Genomic DNA, 25192 nt, shown 5'->3' on the forward strand with positions numbered 1-25192 from the left:
AGAGCCACAGAGAGGCAGAGGCAGAGAGAGGGGAGAGGTCTTCCATTGGCTGGCTCACTTCCTAGCTGGCCAAAACGGCTGGAGCTGGGCTGATCTGAAGCCAGGAGCCAGAAGCTTCACCTGGGGCCTCCCATGTGAGTGCAGGGGCCCAAGGACTTGGGCCATCCTCCATTGCCCTCCCAGGCCATAGCGGAGAGCTGGACAGGAAGCAGAGCAGCCGGGACTCTGCACCCGCAAGGGACACAGGGCTGCAGGGAGCAGCTCTACCTGCCATGCCACAGCGCTGGCCCCGTGAGTTCCATCTATTCTTGCCGCCGCAAGGTCACAGCCTTTCCCACTGCCCCACTGCAGAACATTCCCTCCAGAGTGGTACTTTGTTCAGGGACACAAGAAATCCGTTTGCTTAAGGTGTTGTTGAATAATAAGCCTCAAACTGGAGCGGCTCAAAGGAAAGGTTTGTTTACTGTGACAAAGGAGGCAGTGGGAAGGAAGAGTTCCTGAAGATGCCTCCCTGAGAAGCAGTTTGCAAGGGCATTTAGAGTGAATCTTAAGGAATTGCCCAATATGCACAAAGGGGGATACATGGAGGGGGTCCTTTCTGCTTGTGCTGTACATGCAAGATGTAGAAAAGGGGGAACAGGCGAGCCCTTCCTGCTCACGGAAATACGTCTTCATCCATCTGATTCTGATTGATCTCTTGCAGCTTCCCTTGTCCTGGTGCTGTAGCTGCCTCAGAGTACAATATTGCAAGATAAGCTTTCCAGAAGATCCTCTGAAAAAGAAGCTCAAACCAGTGAACTTTTTCAAATTCTCTGCCCCTCTTCCTGGGCCTCTCTCTTGCCTACATCCTAGAGTGTTTGTTATACAATCAACTGGCCTACGCTGACACATCATTATCACCCAAAGTCCATAGTTTCTGTTAGCATGCACTGGTGGTGTTGTAGTTTCTATGGGTATGGACACACGTTTAAGAACAGGTATCCACCACTGTAGTATCCTTCACAATAGTTCCATTGTCCTAAAAATCCTTTGTGCTCTGCCTATTCATCCCTGCCTCCCCATAACCCTGACAAGTTGTCATCTTTTGATTGTCTCCATGGTTTTGCCTTTTCCAGAGTATCACACAGTTGGAACCATGCAATCTGTAGCCTTATTAGATTGGTTCCTCTCACCTCATGATATGCACTTAAATTTCCTCCATGTCTTTCATAACTTGAATAAATAGCCTATTGTCTAAATGTGCCCCAGTTCATCCATTAAGCTATAAAGGACATCCTCTTCACTTTCAAGTTGGGATGATTATGAATAAAGCTTCCTTAAAGATCCATGTACAAGTTTCTGTTTGAACATAAGTTTTTAAATCATTTGAGTGGAGACTAAGGAGTACTATCACTAGATCATGAAAGTTCCATTTTTTTCTTGTTTCAAAATTCATTGCCACTGACATTTACAACATAGGAGATTAAATCCACTTTAGATTCATAATATAACTTTCAATCAACAGACCTGACACTTAAGTGGGATGTCGTATGCAATAACTGGCTATTATAAATGATATAAATGTCACAATTCCAGGCATTTTAGCATATTAAATAGTGTACCTCATGCTATGGAGGGTTTCCAATGAACACATTTATTATTCTGTTCTTCATGTATCATGATTTCCAATGTGATAACTCAAACTGCATCCTTGTACCAGTGCTATGTCTACCTGAATCTCAGTTTAAATGGAAGTGATGAGATCTTATCACTGAACTGGAAAGGCTAGTCTAACAATGTTATTCAGGGAAAGGGAAGTAGTGAGGATATGAGATCTTGCTTGCTTGTGGGCACAATGAACGTAAGTTAATGAGCTTACCTTAATGCAGAGTTGTATGGGTGGAGAAGAGATTCTTCCTAAAGCATGAGTCCTCTCGCTCAGATTTATCTTGGAACCTGCATATCTATGGCAATAGACAGTCAGGCAATGGAGAGCAGGGATTTTACACTAAAGCTGACCTTAGTTTATTTTATTTTTTTCTAACAATTTATAGATAATTGTAGGATGAACAACTTTATTTCAGGACATCAAGACCATAGTGTAACTAAAAGAGAAAGACCAACCTATCCACAGAGAACCCCACTGATTTCGCAAAACAAATTACAGGTGTATAGTAGAGCCTGTCAGAGCTTTGTGGGATGCATAGTATCCGTGTTACTGCCTATTGGATGTGAAGTAGGAACCTGAAGCGTATACCAAGATGCTACCTGGTAGAGAGGCAGTGGGTCTCTGCAGAGCCGACTTGACCAAAACCACATGTGCAGCAATGTTTGGAAATTCTCCATCACTAGTAATGATGACATTCCTGGCACCTCTCCAGGACTATGGATGGATGAGCTGAGTTTTTGGATGGACTCATGAAGCTGGCCCTGGCCATCTCCCTCTAGGTCATTCAACAAGAAAGAAAGAAAGTTCTCTCTGGCTCATGTGATTCTGAATGTCTGCTAAGTGAAGCAGGTTGTGTCTGATGAGAATATAAGCCTCTCCCTCTGTAAGCCATCCCCACACCACTCCTGTGTTACCCTCGACGCCCCCGCGGATCTTCTGCAAAGACTATATTTCAGGTTTATTTTTTATTTTTTTTTATCCTAAAACCACCTCCCCCTCATCATTTTCTGTGAAGGCACATATGAGTCCTGATAACTTCACTGAGCCTCTGCCTAGGACTTTCCTCAAGAAATTGAAATATTATAAGCAGTAAAAATTGACACTTTCTTTTTCAAAATGTTTTTAAGCTAGTGTAAAATTTATTTATTTATTCATTCATTTATTTATTTATGGTCTGAAAGGCAGAAAGAGAGGTAGACAAAGAGATAGACAAAAATCATCCATTCCCTGTTTCACTCCCCAGATGCCTGCAATAGCCAGAGCTGGACCAGGACTAAATCAGATGGGACTTAGATGTCTGATGGTTGTACCTTCTCTGTTTCAGAATGCACCATATGAGCCATTATTGTGTGTCATATAAGAGACCAGAACAGGGGTCAGCACTGTGGCATAGTGGGTGAAGCTGCTGCCTGCATCTCCAATACCCGATATGGGCACTGATTTATGTCCTGGCTGCTCTACTTCCATTCCAACTCTCTGCTAATGTGCCTGGGAGTGTGGCAGAGGATTCCCCAAGAGCTTGGACCCCTGCACTCATGTGGGAGCCCTGGAAGAAGCTCCTGGCTCCTGGCTTCAGATAGGCCCAGGTCCAGCCATTGAGGCCAGCTGGGGAGTGAACCAGCTGACGGAAGATCTCTGTCTCTCTCCCTGTCTCCCTATGCCCACCCTCCCCACTCTTGTTCTCGCTCTGCCTCTCAAATAAATATTTTTTTAAAAGATAACTAGAACAGTGTCTAACATATCACAAGTGTTTAATGTCATTGAATGAGTGCTGAATGACTCTATTATGTGAGCAATATGATTAAATAGGTAAATCCCCACTTATTAAACTACTTATGCCTTATAGTCCCTACAAAATGATGCACATATGACTGAAAATACTTCAGCTAGGAAAAAAAAATTAAAGCAGTTAAGCAGAAAAGATTGGAAGGAGAAAATGAAGAGAAAGACAGAACTGATTGCTCTCATTTTGTATTCTTTGAATAAAATTTTCTTTATTCGGCAATAGAATTAATTTGACCCCTGTTGAAGGTGAGAAGAGTGGCAATTAGGCATTGAGAATATTTCTTTTCTCCAAAAATGAAAAGACACACAAGTTCTGGCAATTTTTAGCAGCCACTTCAGATGCAATAGAAAGGGTTTCTGAAGCAGCACAGGTGAGCATGACAGGTTTCAGGTGGGTGGTGTATATTTTCATTCCTTGCAGTGAGTGCAAACAGGAGGAGAGCACCGGCTTCAACTTGTAAGACTTATTGAACCTAAATCAAGAATTGCTACGGTTCAAAGGAATGGATTCATTTTCTTCTCACTGAATTTTTCTGAAACATTGCTATTTATTTTCAGTTCCTCAGCTTCTTCCAGATTGCATCATTCAGAATACCCTCTAATTGATTAACATAAAATGAGGGTTCTTCGAAATGTTTGTGGAAAATGAAATTTAAAAGTAAGCTTATTTGGTGTAAAAAAATGAAATTCATGTGCATGAGGATTCTATACAAAGTTCATGAAAATGTATGAAAAAGTTGAGCATGGATTTTAATACTTATGGATTTTATATATATCTTTTAATTCCAATTTTCTAAACTTTTTGAAGTACCCTTATATAGTTAGTATAATGAACAGCCATTCATTCTGGACTTTTCAATAGGAGCAAGCCTGTACCTATTTAATTCACATTCACCCCTGATCACTGGAAAAGAGGGTGAAGGTCATCATAATGATCTCACACAGTGCCATGCTCATTGCTAAATGAATAACCTGTTTTTAAACTGAGTGTGCAGCAGATCAGTTGTGTAGTGCTAAATGCTTAACAACTGGCTCTGAGTTGTTTAACAGCTGGCTTTGAGGACAGGGAACCCTGATTTGTAGCATTTGTTGATTTCTGTGTTATACACAGAGCCATTATGGCATTCCTTTTTTTAAAAAATATTTATTTTGAAAGTGAGAATTGCAAAGAGGGAGAAAAGAGAGATAGGGAGAGAGAGAGAGAGAGAGAGAGAGAGAGAGAGAGAGAATAGATCTTTCATACACTGGTTTATTCCCCAGATGGCTGCAATGACCATCCCTTGGCCAGACTGAAGCCAAGATCCAGGAGCTTCATTTAGGTCTCCCATGTGACTTCAGGGGCCTAAACACTTGAGCCATCTTCCACTGCTTTTCCTAGGCAATTAGCAGGGAGCTGGACAGAGAAGTGGAGCAGCTGGGACATGAACCAACACCCATATGAGATGCTGGCATCACTGGTGGTAGATTGATCCACTATGCCACAACGCATGCCCCACATTTTAACTTGAAAACATGTATTTAAGAATCAGAGAGACAAAGAGCCTGAACTCTCCTGTGCTGGTTCACTCACTAAAGCTTGCAATCTCTAGGGCTGGGCCATGGCTGAAGTCAGGGGCTGAGGACTGAATCCGTATCTCCCACATATGTGAATTCCTTAAGCCAGCACTGCTCTCTTGCAGTGTCTGCATCAGTGGGAAGCTGGAGTTAGGAGCCAGAGCTAGGAATGGAATGAATATATTCCAATGTGGGATTCAAGAAACTTACTTACTAGGCCATGAGGCTGAGAGACTGGGTAAGATAGCTACAACACACTTCAGTGGGTGCAATTAACAACTTCCCATGTCCCTCCTGAAAGCCATTCTTCCTAGTCTTCTAAAACCAAATGTCAAAGTTTCTCTTTAAGACTGTAAACTTAGTAAAGTCTTGTGTCTGGTTTTCCTGTGTACAGAATTCTCACAGCGATTAATATATAAAGGCACTTCCGCCCATGTGGGAGACCTGACTCCTGACTCGTCTGGGCTCAGCCTCAGCTGTTGTAGGCATTTGGGGAGTGAACCAGTGGATGGGACATTTTATTTCTGTCTCTCTGTGTCTGTCTTTTTCTGCCTCTCAAATTGAAAAATATTCAGAAAAAAAAAATTGTACCTGTACCAAACATGTGCAGACTTTTTTCCTTGCTATTATTCCTAAAACAATACAGTATCACAATTACATACATAGCATTTACATTGTAACAGCCATTATAAATAGTCTGCAGATGATTTAAATTATATGGAGGATGAGGATATGTTATAATCAAATATTATACCATTTTATAGTAGGGCCTTGAGAATGCAGATTTTGATATTTGAGGCTGGAAGAGGAAGGTTCCTGCAACTAGTCCCCTTAAGGTACAGAGGGACTATTGCACTTCTTTCTCCCTAATGCCTCTTCTTGGCCTCTGTTACATTAACATTTCTTTTTTTTTTTATTTATTTATTTTTTTTTTATTTTTTTGACAGGCAGAGTGGACAGTGAGAGAGAGAGAGACAGAGAGAAAGGTCTTCCTTTGCCGTTGGTTCACCCTCCAATGGCCGCCGCGGCCAGCGCGATGCAGCCGGCGCACCTCGCTGATCCGATGGCAGGAGCCAGGAGCCAGGAGCCAGGTGCTTTTCCTGGTCTCCCATGGGGTGCAGGGCCCAAGCACCTGGGCCATCCTCCACTGCATTCCCTGGCCACAGCAGAGGGCTGGCCTGGAAGAGGGGCAACCGGGACAGAATCCGGCGCCCCGACCGGGACTAGAACCCGGTGTGCCGGCGCCGCTAGGCGGAGGATTAGCCTAGTGAGCCGCGGCGCCGGCCTACATGAACATTTCTAAAAACTAGCTTGTCTCTTGTAAGATCTCTTATATTGTGACATCATTTATCTGCATCCTTGTTGGTTTTATCTGTAATTTTTTCCTAGAAAGGCACCGGAATTCCCTAATGAGTTAAGTACTCGGTTTACAAGTGGTTTTCTCTCCCCTTTCCCTTGTCATTCTTCCCAAGCATTTTCAATGGCTACTTGTATAAGTGCATTTATGACTTCTCATCCTCACGTATCACTTATTCTAGCCAAAATGAATTTTTTATCAAATGCATTTTATTCCCCTCCATCACAGTAGCTACAGTGTTTAGTCTCCATTGGGTGTCTACCCTAGTCCATTTTCTACTTGCAGAGGCTGTCCATAGTGATTGCGTCTATGGACTCCCTGCCACCCTTGTTTCTGGTTGGAATCAGCTGACGAAAGGCTAAGTTGGAGGTTGGAGCATGGGCATAAGGAGGCCTGCATTTTTCCTGCTGTCCCCGACTGTGTCAGCATCATGGCTCTTGAAGTGGCTGCATCACTCCTGGATTACAACTCCATCAGGCAGCTCTTTCTCCATGGCTCCAGTCTTCACCAGCTCCGAGCATGCTCCTTCCTGGGTGTGACTTCTCACGGTCCCTTGTGCATGACCTCCACAAATAGGGCCTTCACTGAAATCTCCACAGCTCCGCCAGATGGTGCCTTAGGTTCCTACAAGGGACCCACTGCTCTAGGGATGTGACTCATCTCATGGGGAATTGCCCCCACAGCAGTCTTTCCCTAAGAAAATTCTGTCTGTTTTCAAGCCCCAGACAAAATGTTACCTACTATATAAATTAATACATCTGATATCTCCCAGTTGGAAGTAATATCTCCCTTCAGAATTCCCAAGGCATCTACTACAACTCTTTTAATAGATATACATAATTCACCAAAAAAAAAAAATACAACACATAACATATCTTTATCAGATAAGGGTGGTACTTAAGTTTGCTTCCTAAAGAACTAGTGTAGTGTCCTTCAGTAAGTTCTTTGCAGGGATCGGTTGAAAGAACAGACAAGTTGTTATCATTATCATCTTCATCTCTACCACTTACACTTTTTCTAGCTCATCTTAACTATTACTGAGCACTCCTTTAAGTGACTTTATGAGGCATCTTCTCTTTTCTCCCCTTCCCTTCCCACTTTCCTTCTCTGTCTCTCTCTTTCTCTCCCTCCTGCTTCCCTCCCTATCTACCTATCACCATTTCTCAAATAGCATTCCACTTTGTCTTAGCTGAGGCTGTTATAACAAAATACCATACACTTGGGTAGCTTTGCCAAGAGATAGTCCCCCCCCCCCCCCCAGGGAGAGTTAGACAGTGAGAGAGAGAGACAGAGAGAAAGGTCTTCCTTTTTCCATTGGTTCCCCCCAAGTGGCCGCTATGGCTGGCGCGTTGCGGCCGGCGCGCTGCGCCGATCTGAAGCCAGGATCCAGATGCTTCCTCCTGGTCTCCCATTCGGGTGCAGGGCCCAAGCACCTAGGCCATCCTCCACTGCCTTCCCTGGCCACAGCAGAGAACTGGACTGGAAGAGGAGCAACCAGGACAGAACCGACGCCCTGATTGGGACTAGAACCCGGAGTGCCGGCGCCGCAGGCAGAGGATCAACCTAGTGAGCCATGGCGCTGGCCGAGATAGTTCTTTCTTTCACTCGATGGCAGTGGCTTCAGTTCTTGGTGAAGGCCCTCTTTATAGTTTGCAGATGTCTGATTGTCTCCTTGCTGTGACCTCATATGGTGGGGATAGGAAAGAGAGAGAGAAAGAGAACAAGTGAGCAAGAGCAAGACTGAGTACTTACAAGTGAAGTGAATATTTTTTAGTGTTTTCTTCTAAGGACTCTAATCCCATCATGAGGTTCCCATATTCATGATCCCATCTAAACCTAATTTCTTCTCACATGTCCCATCCCCAGATACCATCACAGGGAGGGATTAGGACATCAACATTGTTTTTAGGGGAACAAAATCCTGTCCTTAGTGCACTTCTGTAGCTCAACAACCACTTTGAAAAAGTTAAGTCCTGTATTTTTTACATTTTTCTTCTGTACTGCTAAACTTGCATTTCTCATTGCTATCTTTTCATCACCATTTGTAAGTCTCACAACCTTCACCTTCCAATATCCCATGTTGGTATAATGATCCTATTTCTCAAAATAGCTTTTTAGCTTGGTTTTCACACTTCTTCTAAAAGTCATCCATATTCTCCTAATAACCTGAGTTCAGAAGTTTAGCGTCACCCTGGGATGTAATATCTCCTGCTTCTTGGCCTACATAGCCAAATTTTTTTGCATATAATTTTTTTTCTGTAAGTGCTCCAATAACCATAATTTATTCCTCTACTTTTTTTTTGTCAAAATTATGACTACATAGTAAAAAGTCTCTATTTCCCCATGTTTTCCTCATTTCAATATATAGCATGCTATTTGATAGCTAGAATAAATATCAGGAGCCAAGTTTACCACTCTTATTTTTACAGAGTTCAAAGGAACCAAAAGAGGTCAGATGGCTCATGTAGCCCTACACACCTGGATAGTGTGACTAAAACGGAAGGAGGGTCCATCCTTATATTGTCCTGTGTGTGGCATTTTACCCAGAATCCCAAGATTCAACCAGTAGCCTTTTTCCAGAACAGTGTTCATCTTCACTAACCAGTTCATATCATGTTCTTTCATATCAATTATGCATGACTCTCTATTGCCCTTTGCTTATAAAGGTAAGTAACTCTGGAACTCAGTTACCCACACTACACTTCCATGCCTCCTTCAGCGTCTTTACTTACTGCCTCCATGTGTGTAAAACTGTGTGTGTGTGTGTTATTTAGCTAGCTCGTTCCAGCTTCGTTCTGCGGTTTCTATCTCCATATCTCACGCTGATCCCTTTACTTTACATGTATCTGCTTTCCCTATCTATCCCTGGGTCGCTTCAATTCCATGTTCTCCAATATACCTTTGATTATTACCTTAACTAGATGTACCGTCTCTCTGCTTTAACCTATGGTTACCTTTTGTCTGTGACTTGTTCCTGAAAGTATTTAGTGCTGACTGTAGAATAGCCTTAGTGTATTTGCCTTTTCCTGTCCCTGCTTACTTAGACCCAGAACTTTGTACAAAGTGGACACTCAGTCAATGTTGATGAATTTTACTATTTGATCATTCAAGTCGCTGAACTCAAGTGCTTCACATATATGCTTATTTATCTTAATGTGTTAGTAGTTTTATTGGGATCTCTTAAGATAAATATCTTGCAACTATAGTTGAAATGACTTTGAATGTGATGGAGGACAATGCCACAAAGCCGTGATACAGAATGTTTCTCCTCCAATAGATAAAAGCAAAACAAACAAAAAAGTCTGAGAAACAATTTTTCAGCAGCATGAAGAGTTGAGGAATGATTCTAAACTTCAAAAAGTGGTAACAAGTGAAGTAATACAAGTCTGTGTCACAGCCCGGTTGACAGAAACCGTGCATGGCTGCCATCTTGAGAAGTGGCGCTGATGCTTTAAGAAGCATGCACAAATCCTGAGAATCCTTCTCAAGACTATAGCCTCAGGGACCAGCACTGTGGCGCAGCAGGTTAAAGCCCTGGCCTGAAGTGCAGGCATCCCATATGAGCGCCGGTTCTAGTCCTAGCTGCTCCTCTTCCGATCCAGCTCTCTGCTGTGGCCCAGGAAGGCGGTGGAGGATGGCCCAAGTCCTTGGGCCCCTGCACCTATATGGGAGACCTGGAAGAAGCTCCTGGCTCCTGGCTTCAGATCAGCATAGCTCTGGCTGTTTTGGCCATCTGGGGGAGTGAACCAGCAGATTGAAGACCTCTCTCTCTGTCTCTATCTTTCTCTGTAACTATTTCAAATAAATAAAATAAATCTTTAAAAAAAGTAATATAGCCTCTTCTCCTTGGGAAATATGCTCCAAGACCCCAAGTGAGTGCCTGAAGCCCTAAAGTGCCAAACCCATATATACTATGTTTGCTTCTTATAGGTATAAACATACCTGTAATAAAGTTTATGAGTTAGGCATGGTAAGAGATTAACAATAATAACTGTGAGACATACAGGCTCAAAGCTTTCTGACCCAACATGTCACTATCAATCAGACACAGACTTAATGCCTTTACACCTTAACTAAATATTTACCAATCATGAACAGTGGCTGTAACTTTTGTAGTTTGAGCTGTGACAACAAAACTAGTACGAATTTCTTTTCCGTTCTTCACAGTTTTATAGATGGAAGAGTCATTCTTCCACAGAACTTAGCAAGCTCAGGCTATGATTAATTTTCTTTCTTATTAAGTTGAGAGCTTTAACCTTTTCACTTAAAGTAAGTAATTTATGAATTCTCATTGACATATCCAATTGCCAGCACTGTTAGTCTTGCACTTTGGAGATATTATGTAGAATAAGGGCTACTTGAACTGAAGCACTGTGCCAGCCTGACAGTCAGGCAGATAACTGAGTAGAGTGGGAAGCCCATTCCGTGTGGACACACTAGACAAAGAAAGGATTCACATCTGGGCAAGGTGGTGTGGGATTTCATCATCAAAGTACTCAAAATGGCAATGTAAAACTTATGCATTGTCTATGTCTGCAATGCTCTGTTTAATTAACTCAAACTTCAGGAAGGGAAACCACAGATAAGTGCTGGTGGTGGGTGGCTACTATACTCTCTAACTGAAAGAGAAGTAGGCTGAAGGAATGAATAGATGTGCCTGGGAAAATCAAGATAGCACACTGGCTAGATGCTCCACAAACCACATCTGGAGCTTGGCAAGAGCAGGAAGGGTCCCTGAGTCTCTTGTTCCGTCAGTGCTAAATTGGGGACGGAGCCAAATCTCAGGAGAGCTGAATCCATGCCAAAGAGCTTGTAATGGAGTCCAAGAAAGGACATCTGCTGGGATCCCCACAAGGTCTGCAATCAGCTGCAACTGCTCTTCCCTCCCTGACCCTGCTTTCCATGTATCTGGTTCACAGGAGAAGACAAAGGATCGCAAACATCATGGGCTGGGGATGCTGTCAAGGAGAAACCACTTCACTATTTTAGAATGAAACGAACACTGAACAAAGATAGAGGAGAAAAAATATTTGACAGCTACAAAAATATATCACAGCCTTCCACCAAGAAGTCAAAAATAAGTGGAGAAAGACATTGATTTAAAAAAATAACATAGATAATTCAACTTGAAAGAATTCAACCCAAGGAACAAAGCGGATTCCCTGCCAGTATTTTGCATTCACTGAATGCAAATAAGGGCAAGTGTTCAGGAAAACAAGGAAAACATGATATAACAAAAGATCAGAATGAGAAGAAAGGGAATATTGTAAGAAAAAACTAAGATGCAAAACAAACAGTGGTATAAATAAAATAAGTGAGAAGCAGCAAGAAACAAATCATGATGATGATGATGCTTCAGCTGCAGTGACTAAAAATAGACAAGTTTAAAATAATTAGAAGTACAATAGATTGTTTGTTATAGTTCATCTACCATAACATAATGTATAAACCTAATGTAAAGAGCCAACAAATAGGGTGTACTATTTGTTGAACTCTTTACTTAGTGTAGGGTTAATCTTATGTGTATAAAATTAATTAAAAATAGATCTTAGTAAAAAAAATATGAGAGGGAGGAAGAACGGTGGGAATGCAGGGGAGAGAGAGGGTAGGGTAGGAAGAATCACTATGTTCCTAAATTTGTATATAAGAAAAGCATAAAGTTTGTATACCTTACATAAACAGTTTCTAGGTAATAAATAAATAAATAAATAAATATTCCTAAAAATAGTTCAGGAAATAATGAAAAACATAACAGGAATATTTACCTACAATAAAAACTGAATCTACCAGTTGATAGGACACAGCATTTTCCAAGAGAGGTTGACACAAAGCCAGTGATATAAGATCATGTTTATTTACAGAGAAACCTTTCCACACATCAAACAGGGTCAGCGAAATTTAAAGCAATCAAAGTTTTTTGAAAAACTTGGTTGAGGGTTGGTATTGTGGTACAGAGGTTAAGTAGCCACTTGAGATGCCTAAACCTCATATTAGAGTTTTGGGGTTCAAGTCCCACTTCTGCTTTTGACTGAGCTTTCTGGTAATGTGCACTCTGTGAAGGAGCTCAAGTACTTGGTTCCTGCCACTCACATGAAAGAGCTGGATGAAATTCCTAGCTCCCTCCTGATTTTGGCCTGCGCATCCATGGCTGTTGTGGGTATTTGGGAAGTGAACCAGCAGATGGAAGTTCACTTTCTGTCTGTTTCATTCTCCCTCTCTCTCACTATGGCAAAGAAAGAAAGGAAGAAAGGAAGAAAGAAAGAAAGGAAGGAAGGAAGGAGAAAGGGAAAGACATACTTGAAGAATAAATGCAAGCAATGAAGGGATGAATCATAATAAAGATTGTAGAGATTGAGAAACCATGGTAACAGGACAACGGGATGAACAATTAATTTAAATAAGATTCTAAGATTAAAAATAAGATTATTTTCATTATGAATAGGATAGATATGCTATAAATCATCACAAGTTAAATAATAAAAGCAATAAACTCAGATGAAAAGATAGAGACTAATTATCTAAAACAAGATTAATATAATTTTATAATAACTGCATTTATTGATGGTTTAAGTGTTTTTGTTAGTGGAGATTAGTGGAACAGGTTCTTGTCTTCACACAAGAAAGAATTCAGATGTGAGACAGAGAGCAGTGGTAAGCAAGATAGCAATGCTTAATGGGGTAGGGCATCTGTCAGAATGGACAGGCATGTCTTTAGACAGAATCTGAGAGAGTGCCCAGTCAATCATACTGGGAAAGCAAGGTAACATGTTTTGATGGAGAGTATACACCTCACAGGCCAGGTGAGTGTCTCAGGAAAGGGCAGAGGGCTGAGTGCAGCGTTTGTTTAGAGATTGCGGGTAGAAAGAGAAAGGTGTCCAGTTCTTCCCGCATTTCTCCTCCTTCTTCTCCAGGACAAAGGGTTTGCTGCATGCGAATTAGGTGAAATTCCTCCCAAAGTTTCACTACTGTCAGGCTGGGGAGCCCACCCAGTGCTTCACAGAGGTGCTTCCCCAGGGTGCCTTCCCTTGGGGAAAGGCTGTGAAGGTTTTATTGCCCAACGTCACCAGGCTAGAATCAATTCGGGGCTGAGCGGAGAGGATTCTCCTGAGGAGCTTCCCTCCAGGGGAAGGCTGAGACCACCGGTAAAGTTACTGGATTATGGGTAGGACTTCCTCGTATAAAATACTAAGCTGCTTCCAAGATGTGCTTATGAAGAAACTTCTGTTTTCCTCAGCGCCCTCCCCCCAACATAGGTTAATTCCTAACTTCCCACCTAACATTTTATTAAATCTAGAAGATTTTAGTATCTATCAATCCATATAATGAAAAAAATCTGAAGTTCCACAATTCTTTCATTCACCTTGGTTGCTTTTTCTTTTGTGAGATTCATGTCAAATTAAATTTACTAGATGCTGGAATGGAACCAAATCCTCATCTTTCCCCATATATAAAAATCCTTTTCTCCATAAACTTTTTGACAAACCCTCATATAAGGTGGTGTGGTATTCCTATATAAACCACACAGTCCTCCTATAGATTTTAAATCATCTTTAGATTACTTATAATAGCTCATACAATGTAAGTGATTTGTTAACAGTTGTTACACTGTATTGTTTAGGGAATCAGGACAAGAAAAAGATCTGTACATATCAGTATAGTTGTGGAACCCACAGGCACAGAGAGCTAACTATATGTTGTAGTCTGAAGGTCATGTAAGGAGAATATATTCATATGTTGTATGAAAACTAAACAAAAAGAAAATTAATGAAGTTAGAAGGAGGCAAACACCATCTCATTTCACTTATCAGGTCCAATTCAATCCCCCCCATTTCATGAAGTCTTCCCCAGACGATTACATCATTTACTGTATTGTTTTATCTCTACTCTTACAACCTTCCCCCACCATATAGGCTGCTGTTTAATCATAACTTTAAATGAACCAGTTACAATTGAGAACATTTGCTGAACTGTGAAACACAATATAAACCTTAGGGTAACATGTCTTTTGGCACTGTGAGTGTAAAATCAGGGATAGCAATGCCAAAAATAGAAATATTGGTCTGAAATTAGAGAAAGCAATAACAAACCTCATTCCCTGAAATAACAGCAACATCTGAGATAAAACTGAGGTTTTATATTCCGAGTTGACATAAAGAGACTTCAAATTTATTAATTTGGTCTAGACACTGACAAAAACATTTTCATGTACAGTCATGCAACACATGACAACATTTTGGTCATCAAGGGACCACATATATGATGGAAGCCCCATGAGATTTCATCTCCTAGGGATTATTTACTCATCTTAGTGTGTGCAAATGCACCATATGGCATTTGCACAGTGACACAATTGCCTAACAGTGTTTTCTACGGAATGTGTATTCATTGTTAAGGGACTGTATGGCATTAATACTAACTGTCCTACAGGGCCAGCATTGTGGTGTGGTGGGTTGGGCCACTGCCTGCAGTGCCTGCCTCCCATATGAGCACTGGTTCGAGTCCCAGCTGCTCCACTTCCCATCAGCTCTCTGCTGTGGCCTGGGAAAGCAGTGGAAGATGGCCTGGGCCCCTGGGCCCGTGCATCCACTTGGGAGACCCAGAAAAACTCCTGGCTCCTGGCTTCGGATTGGTGCAGCTCTGGCCATTGCAAGCAATTGGGGAGTGAACTAGCAGATGGAAGACCTCTCTCTCTCTCTCTCTCTCATTCTTTGCCTCTCTCTCTCTCTCTCCCTCTTCTTCTCTCTCTGTGTAACTCTGACTTTCAAATAAAATAGATAAATCTTAAAAAAAACCTGTCCTATGAATATTATTTGTATGAGAAAGCTGAGGTTGAAGGTGCATACACAAGTGCACCAAGACCACAAAGCTAGTCAGTGATAAGGTAATGATTTCTATTTCAATCCTAATTCCAAAATTCATGTTCTTTATCCATTTACTATTCTAGCTACAAAAAACTTGGGATTTGAATATTTCCCAGGATCCTGGATTCCCATCTTATCCTGCCATGGTTATCTTCTCTTTCTGTACCCCAAAGTAAATGGATTTCTAAAAGACAAGACCAGGGAATGTGTTAGCCTCTAATCCTGATGACATATCTGGAGAACTAGTGTAGATTCTGCTGGTGATTATTCTCTTAGGAGGAGAATGTTGGCCAGAGTGGCCTTTCTTTTCCCTTCACCCTGGGACCATCTTCGCCATCTTTTGTCAAGACAGAAAAAGTGTAAACCTAGGAGAGATGAGCAGCTGTGGCAAGATAGAGATGGAGCTCAAGAGAAAGATTTTCAGTGTTTGAATTTGACAGAATAACCAGGAAGCCTGTTGAGCACAAAAATTCCAGCATCAACCTATCAAAGGGTAGTCTGTAGATAATCTGTTTGTAGGATCACAGGACTCAATTAGAATTGATTTTATTAGAAGATAAGAAGGGAAAATGTCTAGAACTAAGGATAATGAATGCAATTCCCACTGAAGATGAGGGTTCCAAAGAATTATTCATTTAATGACCTCAATGGTTCTGGCAAGCAGGAATACACACCTTTAATTTGCTTGGAACTCACAGCACCAAGAAAACATATTAAATATGTAATTAATAGTATTTTAAAATGGAAAAAATCAGTTTCTGCTCATATTTAGTCAAGAGGAAGATCCAGAAAAACATGACATCCATCTATTTACAAAATTCATGTAAGAGATAAAAATGAATCATTTACTTCTATGATTAATAATGAAAAGATTTCCAAAACATGGCTTGTTTTTTGGAAAATGACATAATAAAAACAGAAATCAGAAGGAAAATGAAACAAGAGACAGCAGTGAGGTGCCTTTTGAAAAATTAAAGAATATGGCCATAAACATCAGAAATTATGTTAAATAAAGAAGAAATGAATTAATTCATATAAACCAAAAAGGAAGTACCACTGTTTGAGAGGAGAGGCTTAAAAACAAAACCTCCAGTACGTAGAACAATGAATCCCTCACTACCCAGTGTTTGAAATAAACCACAGGAGAGTGAGGATGAAAATTGATCATAATACTTGCAGCTGAAATAACTGCTGAAGGGATAAATACTTCTATTTCTTCATTTTGCATTTCTCCTTGATATGCACTTAGTATTCAAAAACTCCTTAAAAGAAAACTCTTGTAAACACTTACCTATGGTTTCACTGAGTCACATTTGTCTCTCTCCAGAGTTCTCAGATAGTATTGAACACATCCATAGATTTGCTTCTCCACCTTTTTAATCAAGCACCTCAAAGCCTCTGGAAGTCCACATCCTACATCCTTCAGCACAGACCTGCAAAACATGCATGCATGTATACATACACACACACACACATTTCCCATTTAGTGATGACAGAATGCATTCATCTGTTATCATTTCTCTTTTGATGCTCAAAAATATATCTACATATTATTAGTAGTCCAGTGAGGACCAGTAGAAATAGTAACAGCAGCAAACATCCCCAGTACTGCTCCATCCCCAACTTGCTCCTGTGACATGTTTCTACTATTTGAATTATGAGCCCATTTGTAAGTTAGCCTTGAATAGGAGATTGTGATTTTCCCCCCTTTTTATTCCAGTGGGGTTAAAACCAGCAGGGGATCTTCATTAAAATTCTCCATAAGGCCCATTTGCTTGCCATTTCCCCTCCCCCAAGTCCCATATTCCTCTACGCTGCTGTGAACTGCACAGAGCAGAGGAATGACCCATGGAAATGTCACTGCCTTGTCGAGGCACAAAATCCAGGGAACCAGTCCAAGCTGCCCCTTTCTGTCAAATGAAGATGAGACGTATTTACCATGTCTGGGTACCCCTCCAGGTAGTTCTATACTCAGAATTTTATTTTATTCTGTACTTTGGGGAATAAAATTTCTTTCCTCATGAACAGGTGCAAACATTCTTCAAAGACAGGGAATCCAAGGGACTCTAGGTTTGCCCAATGTTGGTTCTTGCTAGAAACTAGAGGCAGAGAACAATTATGAGTGGTTATTACTGTTGTTGGTTGTTGCATTCTTGCTCTCTGTCCCGATGAGACATAGTTATGCCCAAGTCATACTTCATATTCATCTATAGGAACATCTGGCCCATGTCTAACATTTAATTTCCACACCATTAGAGTCAAACAATACATGTACATCAGTAGATAATGTAATGCATTATCACGCAAGGCAGAGAGTAGCAATTTATTAGCCTAATTTAAAATAGCCTTCAGCAAAAAATAGTGCATCTTAATTTGGAGTTCTGAATGGAATGACATGTTTTCCAGTATAATTCAAAGGTATATACTCAGACATGCTTTGGAAAAACTTTCCTGCATATATTATCTTCTGCCTTATTCAAGGGTGAAATATCAATTCTGTTTTTATGTTCTAAACCAATTTCATCCATAATAATACAATAAGAGATAACAACCTTAGGAGAAGAGGAAAAGTGGAATTCCTTGGAACATTAGTAGACCCCACATCTTTATTTCTCAGAAATCACAACTTGAATCTGAAGGTTACTCTGAATTTCTTAGCACATATTTAAAAATCACTGAACATTGCTTGCTTTGAATGCAACATGAATTTTGTTTCTGTTTCATCTCTTAAAGATGTTTTCATTATGAATTTAAGCATATAGGCAATAAATATAGAGTTTTAGTATGTCTTTGTGGGGGGATCTTGTAACTTTTATAATGATTTAAGTGGCATAATATTAGAAAATAACTTAAAGTATGCAGCTGACACAAATTGTTTTTGTTATTTAAAAAAAAAGACATTTCAAATTTCTTCTCAGTTCTTAGTTGTGAAAGCTATTCTCTAGTGTCTTGACACACAAACCTGATACAGAAAGATGCACAGTGCTTTAAACACTGAAAGGGAATTTCCATTCCCCTAAATGCTATAAATGAAAATAATTTTAGTATAGACTTAGCATAGAGATGGTAGTATACATGTAGAGACTTAGCACAGAGATGGTAGTATGCATTCTGATTTCTGTATTCTCACTAAACATAGTCACTAGGCATGTTGCATCTGACAATTCAGTTTCAAAATCAACAGGGAAATTTTGTCATCTCGGGGTCCTCAGGTCACATTTAATCCACTATTGAATCTGCTTTCACTACTATACTTCAAGGTTCATGGTCAGACTTTATGGGGAATTCATCTATCATTTGTGAGAGTTCACTGATTAATGGAAGAAGTAAGAAATACACAAAAATACCTTGGGAACTTGATATAAAATGCTACACCATTACAAAACTGAAAAATTAAAAAGATTGGAGTGAGGTGGAAGAGAAAGCGATTATTTCTGACTGTGGTCAACAGAAAGTCTTCATGAAAAGAGCTGATTTTATGCTGAAGTTGGACAACTGACTGACCTATATAGAAATGCTCAGTGATGTGGCCTAGAAGGCAAGATCCTGGTTTGCAAATAGAGCATTGAGGTGCTGGGTGTTGTGGCCCAGCAGGTTAATCTGTAGCTTGGGCACCCACATCCCACATGGGAGTGCCGGTTCCAATCCCGGCTACTCTGCTTCTGATCCAGCTTCCTGAGCAGCAGCACATGGTGGCCCAATTACTTCCACCCAGATGGGAGACCCAGATGGAGTCCCTGGCTACTAGCTTCAGCCTGGTCCAGCCTTAGCTTTCGCCAGCATTTGGAGAGTGAAACTGCAGATGAAAGATCTCTCTCTCTCTCTCTCTCTCTCTCTCCCCCTCTTTCTCTCTCTCCCCCATCTCTCTCATCCTCTCTTTCTCTCTCTGCCTTTCAAATTTATATATGTGAAATATTTGACATTGTTCACCTTACATAAATTTTAAAATAATAAATAAGTCTAAAGAAAGTCACTGAGACCACTAGACTAAGTCTAGTGTGCCAGACTTAATATAGACCCCACTCCTTCCAAGTCCCTGCATCACTATCAGACTTTCTCCTAACAATACTAAACTTTAGCTTGTATTCACCGATTAGGTTAGAAATGTTTGCACCTGTTCAGCTCTTGTAACCTTCTGTCTGAAACCTACAATGCATTGATGATTTGTTCCCTCTATTCCACTCTTGTGCTGGATCATACAACCAGTTTGGTTTGGTATTAGGACAACCTCCACTATGAATAGTGTGGGAGTAAATATATAAACCATCCAAGACAGCAGTGACTTTCACTGTAATCCCCAATTACCTTAGCTATCTAGGGAACTGGAACTTTAACCTTTACAATTTGAACTCTCATGACCCGTAGTTAACCTTAATAGTCTTCAAATCATTTGTGGTTCCCACTACATCATTTTATCTCAGAAGCCTTGAGTTTATCACATATCTAGGACACATTGTCAGCAATCTTAAATACCTATTCACATTTGTCTTACCCTATCCAATCCCTGACTCAAGGTTAGATATGTAACTTGGGTCCCACAGTTTTCTTAAGTTTTCAAAATCTGGGTATGTATATAGCCCTGATTGTCATTTTTCTGCTGTATGTTATAAAAAGTGTAATATGATAAAATACATTTAAAATAAGGGTAAGAAATGTAAAGTAGGAATCAAGCTACCTAATATCCTTTCTCCAGCCCTATTGTTGTTTCCCATAGATATTGACTCTTAAATGTCTATAATTTTAATTTTCTGTGATTTTTACTATACGTATGAGGCTTTAGATAACCTAGAAAAATTCATTGTAGAAAGAACAGGAATTGAGGCCGGCGTCGCCATAGCTCAATAGGTTAATCCTCCGCCTTGTGGCACCGGCACACCAGGTTCTAGTCCCAGTCGGGGTGCCGGATTCTGTCCTGGTTGCTCCTCTTCCAGTCCAGCTCTCTGCTGTGGCCCAGGAAGGCAGTGGAGGATGGCCCAAGTGCTTGGGCCCTGCACCCGCATGGGAGACCAGGAGAAGCACCTGGCTCCTGCCTTCGGATCAGCGTGGTGCGTGGCTGCAGCGCGCTGGCCGTGGCGGCCATTGGAGGGTGAACCAAGGGCAAAAGGAAGACCTTTCTCTCTGTCTCTCTCACTGTCCACTCTGCCTGCCAAAAAAAAGAACAGGAATTGAGTACACTTACTTGAGTCTTCGATTTTTCGATTTTCATTTAGCTTATATTATCATTTTCAATTCTTCAAATGCCCATCTTCAAAATTTCAAATGATATCAGTCCTTCAATTTCAAAATTTTCTTCTTCTTCTTCTCCATAAATACTTGAATACCCACAATGAAAAAATACTGTAAGAGACTGTGGTAATTAAATTATGAGGCAAAATAGATACAAATCCTGGAAGTTACCACTTAATGAAAAAGACAAATATCAATCAGTATTAAAAGCAGAAAGAAATTGCAATGAAAAGGACTGCCCAAAAGAAATTCATAAAGTTATGTGAATTTGCTGTAAAGCGGTCAGGGATGATTTCTCAGGAGAGGTTAGCCTAGATTAGAGATCTGAAGGATGAGTAGGATTTAACTGTGGGAAAAACGTAGCAAGAGGATTGCAGGAAGTGGAACAACTTGTGAAAATGCCCTGTGGAGAGAAGTCATGATGAGTGCTGGATGAAAAACTTGGTGGGACTCCAGTGGAGAATGTCAAGAGGTACAGGGAGGTGAAGCAGAAAAGATAAATACAGACTTGCCATGTGCAGCTTGCAAGCTTTGTTGAGAAAATTGGCCTTCAATGTAAGAGAAAGGTTGTATGTCTTTATTGGCCTTTGTGGCTATATTGCCGGTTTTATCATTGTCCTCCATTGAATCAGTAGCTGACTGCATATTTTGCATACATGGGTAGCATGTGCATCATGGCATGACTGATTTTTGTGGGCAAAAAATAGAACAGGTAGCTTGTTGAGGGGCCAGTCCATATGGATGAACTTTCTGCTATGCAAATGTCATCAGTTACACTAGACCTACATTATCGTTTCCTTCTCTTGTTCCTATCTTTAAAAAAAAAAGCTTGGCTATTGGAAGGTTCACATTAGTCTTTGCTCCACTTTTTCATGTGCCAGCACCCACACCATGGTCCTAATAGACTGTTTCATTTCCTTACATGACAGCTCTCTTGATGTACCATAGGATACACATTCCTGCTATATGATTGGAGATCGGTTTAGGGTGGTGAAATGTTACTGTCCCAGTCATGTCATAGTAGGTTAATTAATTCCTTGATTCCCACCACAGCCCACTCTATGTTCACTTCTTGACAAATCTGATCACATAGCCTTTTACTCTCTCATCGGAGAGATCTTCCCCTACTACTGTGTCATCTCACTCTATTCTGGTGGTTTATCAATTAGTAAGCTTTCTCCTCCTTTCTTGGTAGATGCTGAATCAAAAGATGCTTTATTGATTGGGATAGGATTTTAAGCAAAAGAAATATTTATTATATCATTGTTCTTTTAATTAGCATTTGATTATCTAGTTTGCAGACCCTTATAGGTGCTGAGTAGAAGAGTCATCATTCCAGTATGTTAGAATACAGGAGGATTTATATAATTGTGGAGGACTTAAAACATTGAAGACAGGGAGAAATAAATGAGCATGCTGTGAATTGCTGCAGAATAAAATTTATGACCTAACTATTTCAAAATAGGTTGGCCTGTTGAGTGATGAATGCCAACAAAAGACTACAGGACTCCATTCCCAAGCCTTGGGTGTAGATTGAAATTGCTAAATCTGGGAGGCTCAAGAGCCTAAGGGTAACAGAAATGGAGCTAATGCTAAATTGGATGGGATAGTGCTTCAGGGTCTCCCCAGGTGCTGCCTTGGGCTTCTCTGTAAGCTATTATATAGCACCCAGTGTGCATTAGTTGGCTATTACTCTGCAATAAATTACCACAAAACCAGCAATCTAAACAACACAAATAATTCTTCTACAGCTTATGTGGGCCACAAGTCCAAGAATAGCATGACTGACTTCTCTGCTCAGGGTTTCAAAAACCTGATGGTGTTAGCCAGACTGAGTTCTCACTTGGCGACTCGGGTAAAATCTACTCCAAATCTCATTCATCTTGTTGGCATGCTTCAATGTCTTTCAGTTATAGGCTCAATGTCTTTGTGGCTGCTATCAGTTCCTAGAAGCCACCTGATCATGTGTACCCCTCCATACTCCTGTTCTCTATTGCTAGTCAAGTCTTAACCAGCTTCAAGCCTTTGACTTTGTCTTCATCCTCTAGAGCCAGACTTGAAGGGCTCAAGTGGTTGTGTCAGCTCCATCCAAATAATCCCCCTTTTGTTGAACTCACAGTCAATGCATTTGTAATGCTGATTGCATCGCAAAAATCCCTTTCACTGTGTAACTTGAAAGTAGGATGTTCTATCATATTCAAAGGTTCCTCTCTCATTTAAAGGAAGGGAACTATATTTCACTATGAAATCTTTGGGGAGCCTCTTAGAATTATGACTATCATGTGGGGTCTCTGAAACTGTATTTGTCATGCCACCAACAGCAATGAAAGAGCAAAAATATTAGGCGTGTTGTTATTCTGTCCTCTCTGATTCTCTTCATTTATACCCATCCTCATTAATTTCATACAAAAGCAGGCAAACTCTTCTGAAGAGAGACAAACAGGAGATGCTTTATTGTGGGTTGAGAACCCTTTCTGTAGTCTTTGTGCTGACGCTTATTTTTCTAAGCTAAACAAGAGCTAAAAAGAGACTTACCTACTCTGTGATTAACCTGAGAGGCAATATGAAACCCCTGATTCTCCTACTAAGAAGGAGAAATTAGCCAAACTTCCATTGACAAATTGTCTGCAGTAGGCAAGGCATTTACTTACATAGTTATATGTACGTTTACTGACTTCATTCTGATGGCATCTTGGAATATTATTATCTCCTTTTATGGATGAAAAACCTCGGAGATAAAATAACTTGCTCAAGGCTGCAGAAGTGAAATAAAGAAGCTAGCACTAAAGCCTAAGCTGAGGACCATTACATATGTTAACACAAACCCAAACCCGGGGATGCCATCTAGTGAAAAGGACCGCTGGTTCTTTTAGCAGATGTGAGACTGGCATAGGGATGCCTGATTGCTTTGCTTAGCACCACAAATCAGGCTTCACCGATCTTCAAAACAGCACCCAGATATCTAAATTTAGTTCCAGATAAGTGTCACACTGGGGTCTGTACCAATGGATAAGGTGATCATGGTGAACCTTGTTCCTCCTTTCCTACCTAGATAATGAGTCTGTAACAACAGTGCAAGAAAGTCCCCCAGACACTGAGCTCTGGGGAGGAGATATTATTGTCATGGAAACATTATAGGTATATGTTTATTTATTCATCTGTTACTTAAAAATAAATATATTCATAGTGGTTTCATCTAGATTTTTAAAGTATGCCTAGATAATACAGATAATAAAATAACTAATATTTATTGAATGCTATTAATTTACTAGGTGCTGTGTGCTTTCCTCAAAAAAAAAAAATCTTATTAGTTAAGTACCAACACTGACTCTTGAGTCAGAGACACAGGTCTTTATTAGCCACAGCACAGCAAATCACATAAGCACCAGGTTCAGTCTCCCCATGTCTCCCGCCCCACAAGGTGATACAGAGAGCCTAGATTGATGCTGCACATGCAGTGTCTTTACCTGACAGCCAAGGAACGCCGAGACATGAAACTGCTCCTTTACAGCAAACTTTAAGTCAGGCTGCTCTTTGTCCCAGAGGGGCACATTATCCTGTTCCTCAAGTTGCTTGCTGCACATACAACGTTGAAAAATGGCCAGGTAGGCCGGCGCCATGGCTCACTAGGCTAATCCTCCACCTGCGGCGCCAGCACCCTGGGTGCTAGTCCCGGTTGGGGCGCCGGGTACTAGTCCCAGTTGCTCCTCTTCCAGTCCAGCTCTCTGCTGTGGCCTGGGAGGGCAGCGGAGGATGGCTCTAGTGCTTGGGTCCCTGCACCCACATGGGAGACCAGGAGGAAGCACCCGGCTCCTGGCTTTGGATCAGTGCAGCGCTGGCTGTAACACCCATTAGGGGAGTGAACCAATGGAAAGAAGACCTTTCTTTCTGTCTCTCTCACTGTCTATAACTCTCTGTCTCTCTCTCTCTCACTAACTCTGCCTGTCAAAAAAATAAAAAAGGGCCAGGTAAAGAGTGATCAGGACCTTGAATTCTTTGCATCCTTAGCAAGACAAGTAGGAGCAAGTGTTTCCCAACATCATTTACTTGAGTTCTCCATCCCTTGAGTTCCATGGGATGTGCATCTTCAAAAGAATACTGCAGATGCATTTTATTATTAGAGTTAATTCCTTATTCCTATCCCCTTTGCTGCCTTTGGGCTTTCTCTGACTTGGGCAGAGAAATGCCTGGCAAAGAGCAAACTGTCATAACTACCCACCCAGCTACCGTATTTATTCTTGGCCTAAATAGAAATTAAATTATTCACCTAATAAAAAGATGCTGGAAAATTTGAGAAAAGGATCATCTATATTTGAATTGCATCAGAATTTAAGAATGCTAAGGGATTAGATAGAGACATGTTTTCAAATTACCTTTAGATAATTTGTGAAGAAAATTTTTAATTTTTGGGAAGTTGGACAAAATATAAGCTCTCAATTTTGGAGTTCTTTGTTATTGTTTAAAGTCAATAAACAATAAAAACTTAAAGGCAGTTATTTCTTTGTTTTTAAAGATTTATTGATTTATTTGAAATTAAGAATTATAGAGAGAGGGAGAGACACAGAGAAATATTCTATGCACTGTTTCACTCTCAAAATGGCTGTATAGGCTAGAACTGGGCTGATCTGAAGCCAAGATCCAGGAGCTTCTTCTGGGTCTCCTTCATGAATGCAGGGGCCCAAAGACTTGGGCTATCATCTGCTGCTTTCCCAGGTGTATTAGTAGGGAACTGGATCAGAAGTGGAGCAGCTGGGACTCAAA

General features: G+C 40.8%; 1 long non-coding RNA gene across 1 annotated transcript; it reads right to left on the minus strand.

Annotated features, from left to right (window-relative positions):
• Positions 1–5944: 5944 nt before the first annotated feature.
• LOC103352228 (uncharacterized) lies at positions 5945–17298 on the minus strand. The gene is made up of 3 exons (XR_007914110.3): positions 17144–17298; positions 16497–16638; positions 5945–8019 (listed from the first exon to the last, which is right to left on the minus strand). It is a non-coding gene; the product is annotated as an uncharacterized LOC103352228 (long non-coding RNA).
• Between the last annotated feature and the right edge of the window lie 7894 nt (positions 17299–25192).

Source organism: Oryctolagus cuniculus, chromosome 5 (assembly GCF_051225735.1).
Source record: "Oryctolagus cuniculus isolate XC-2025 breed Fujian yellow rabbit chromosome 5, ASM5122573v1, whole genome shotgun sequence".
Classification (NCBI taxonomy): Eukaryota; Metazoa; Chordata; class Mammalia; order Lagomorpha; family Leporidae; genus Oryctolagus; species Oryctolagus cuniculus.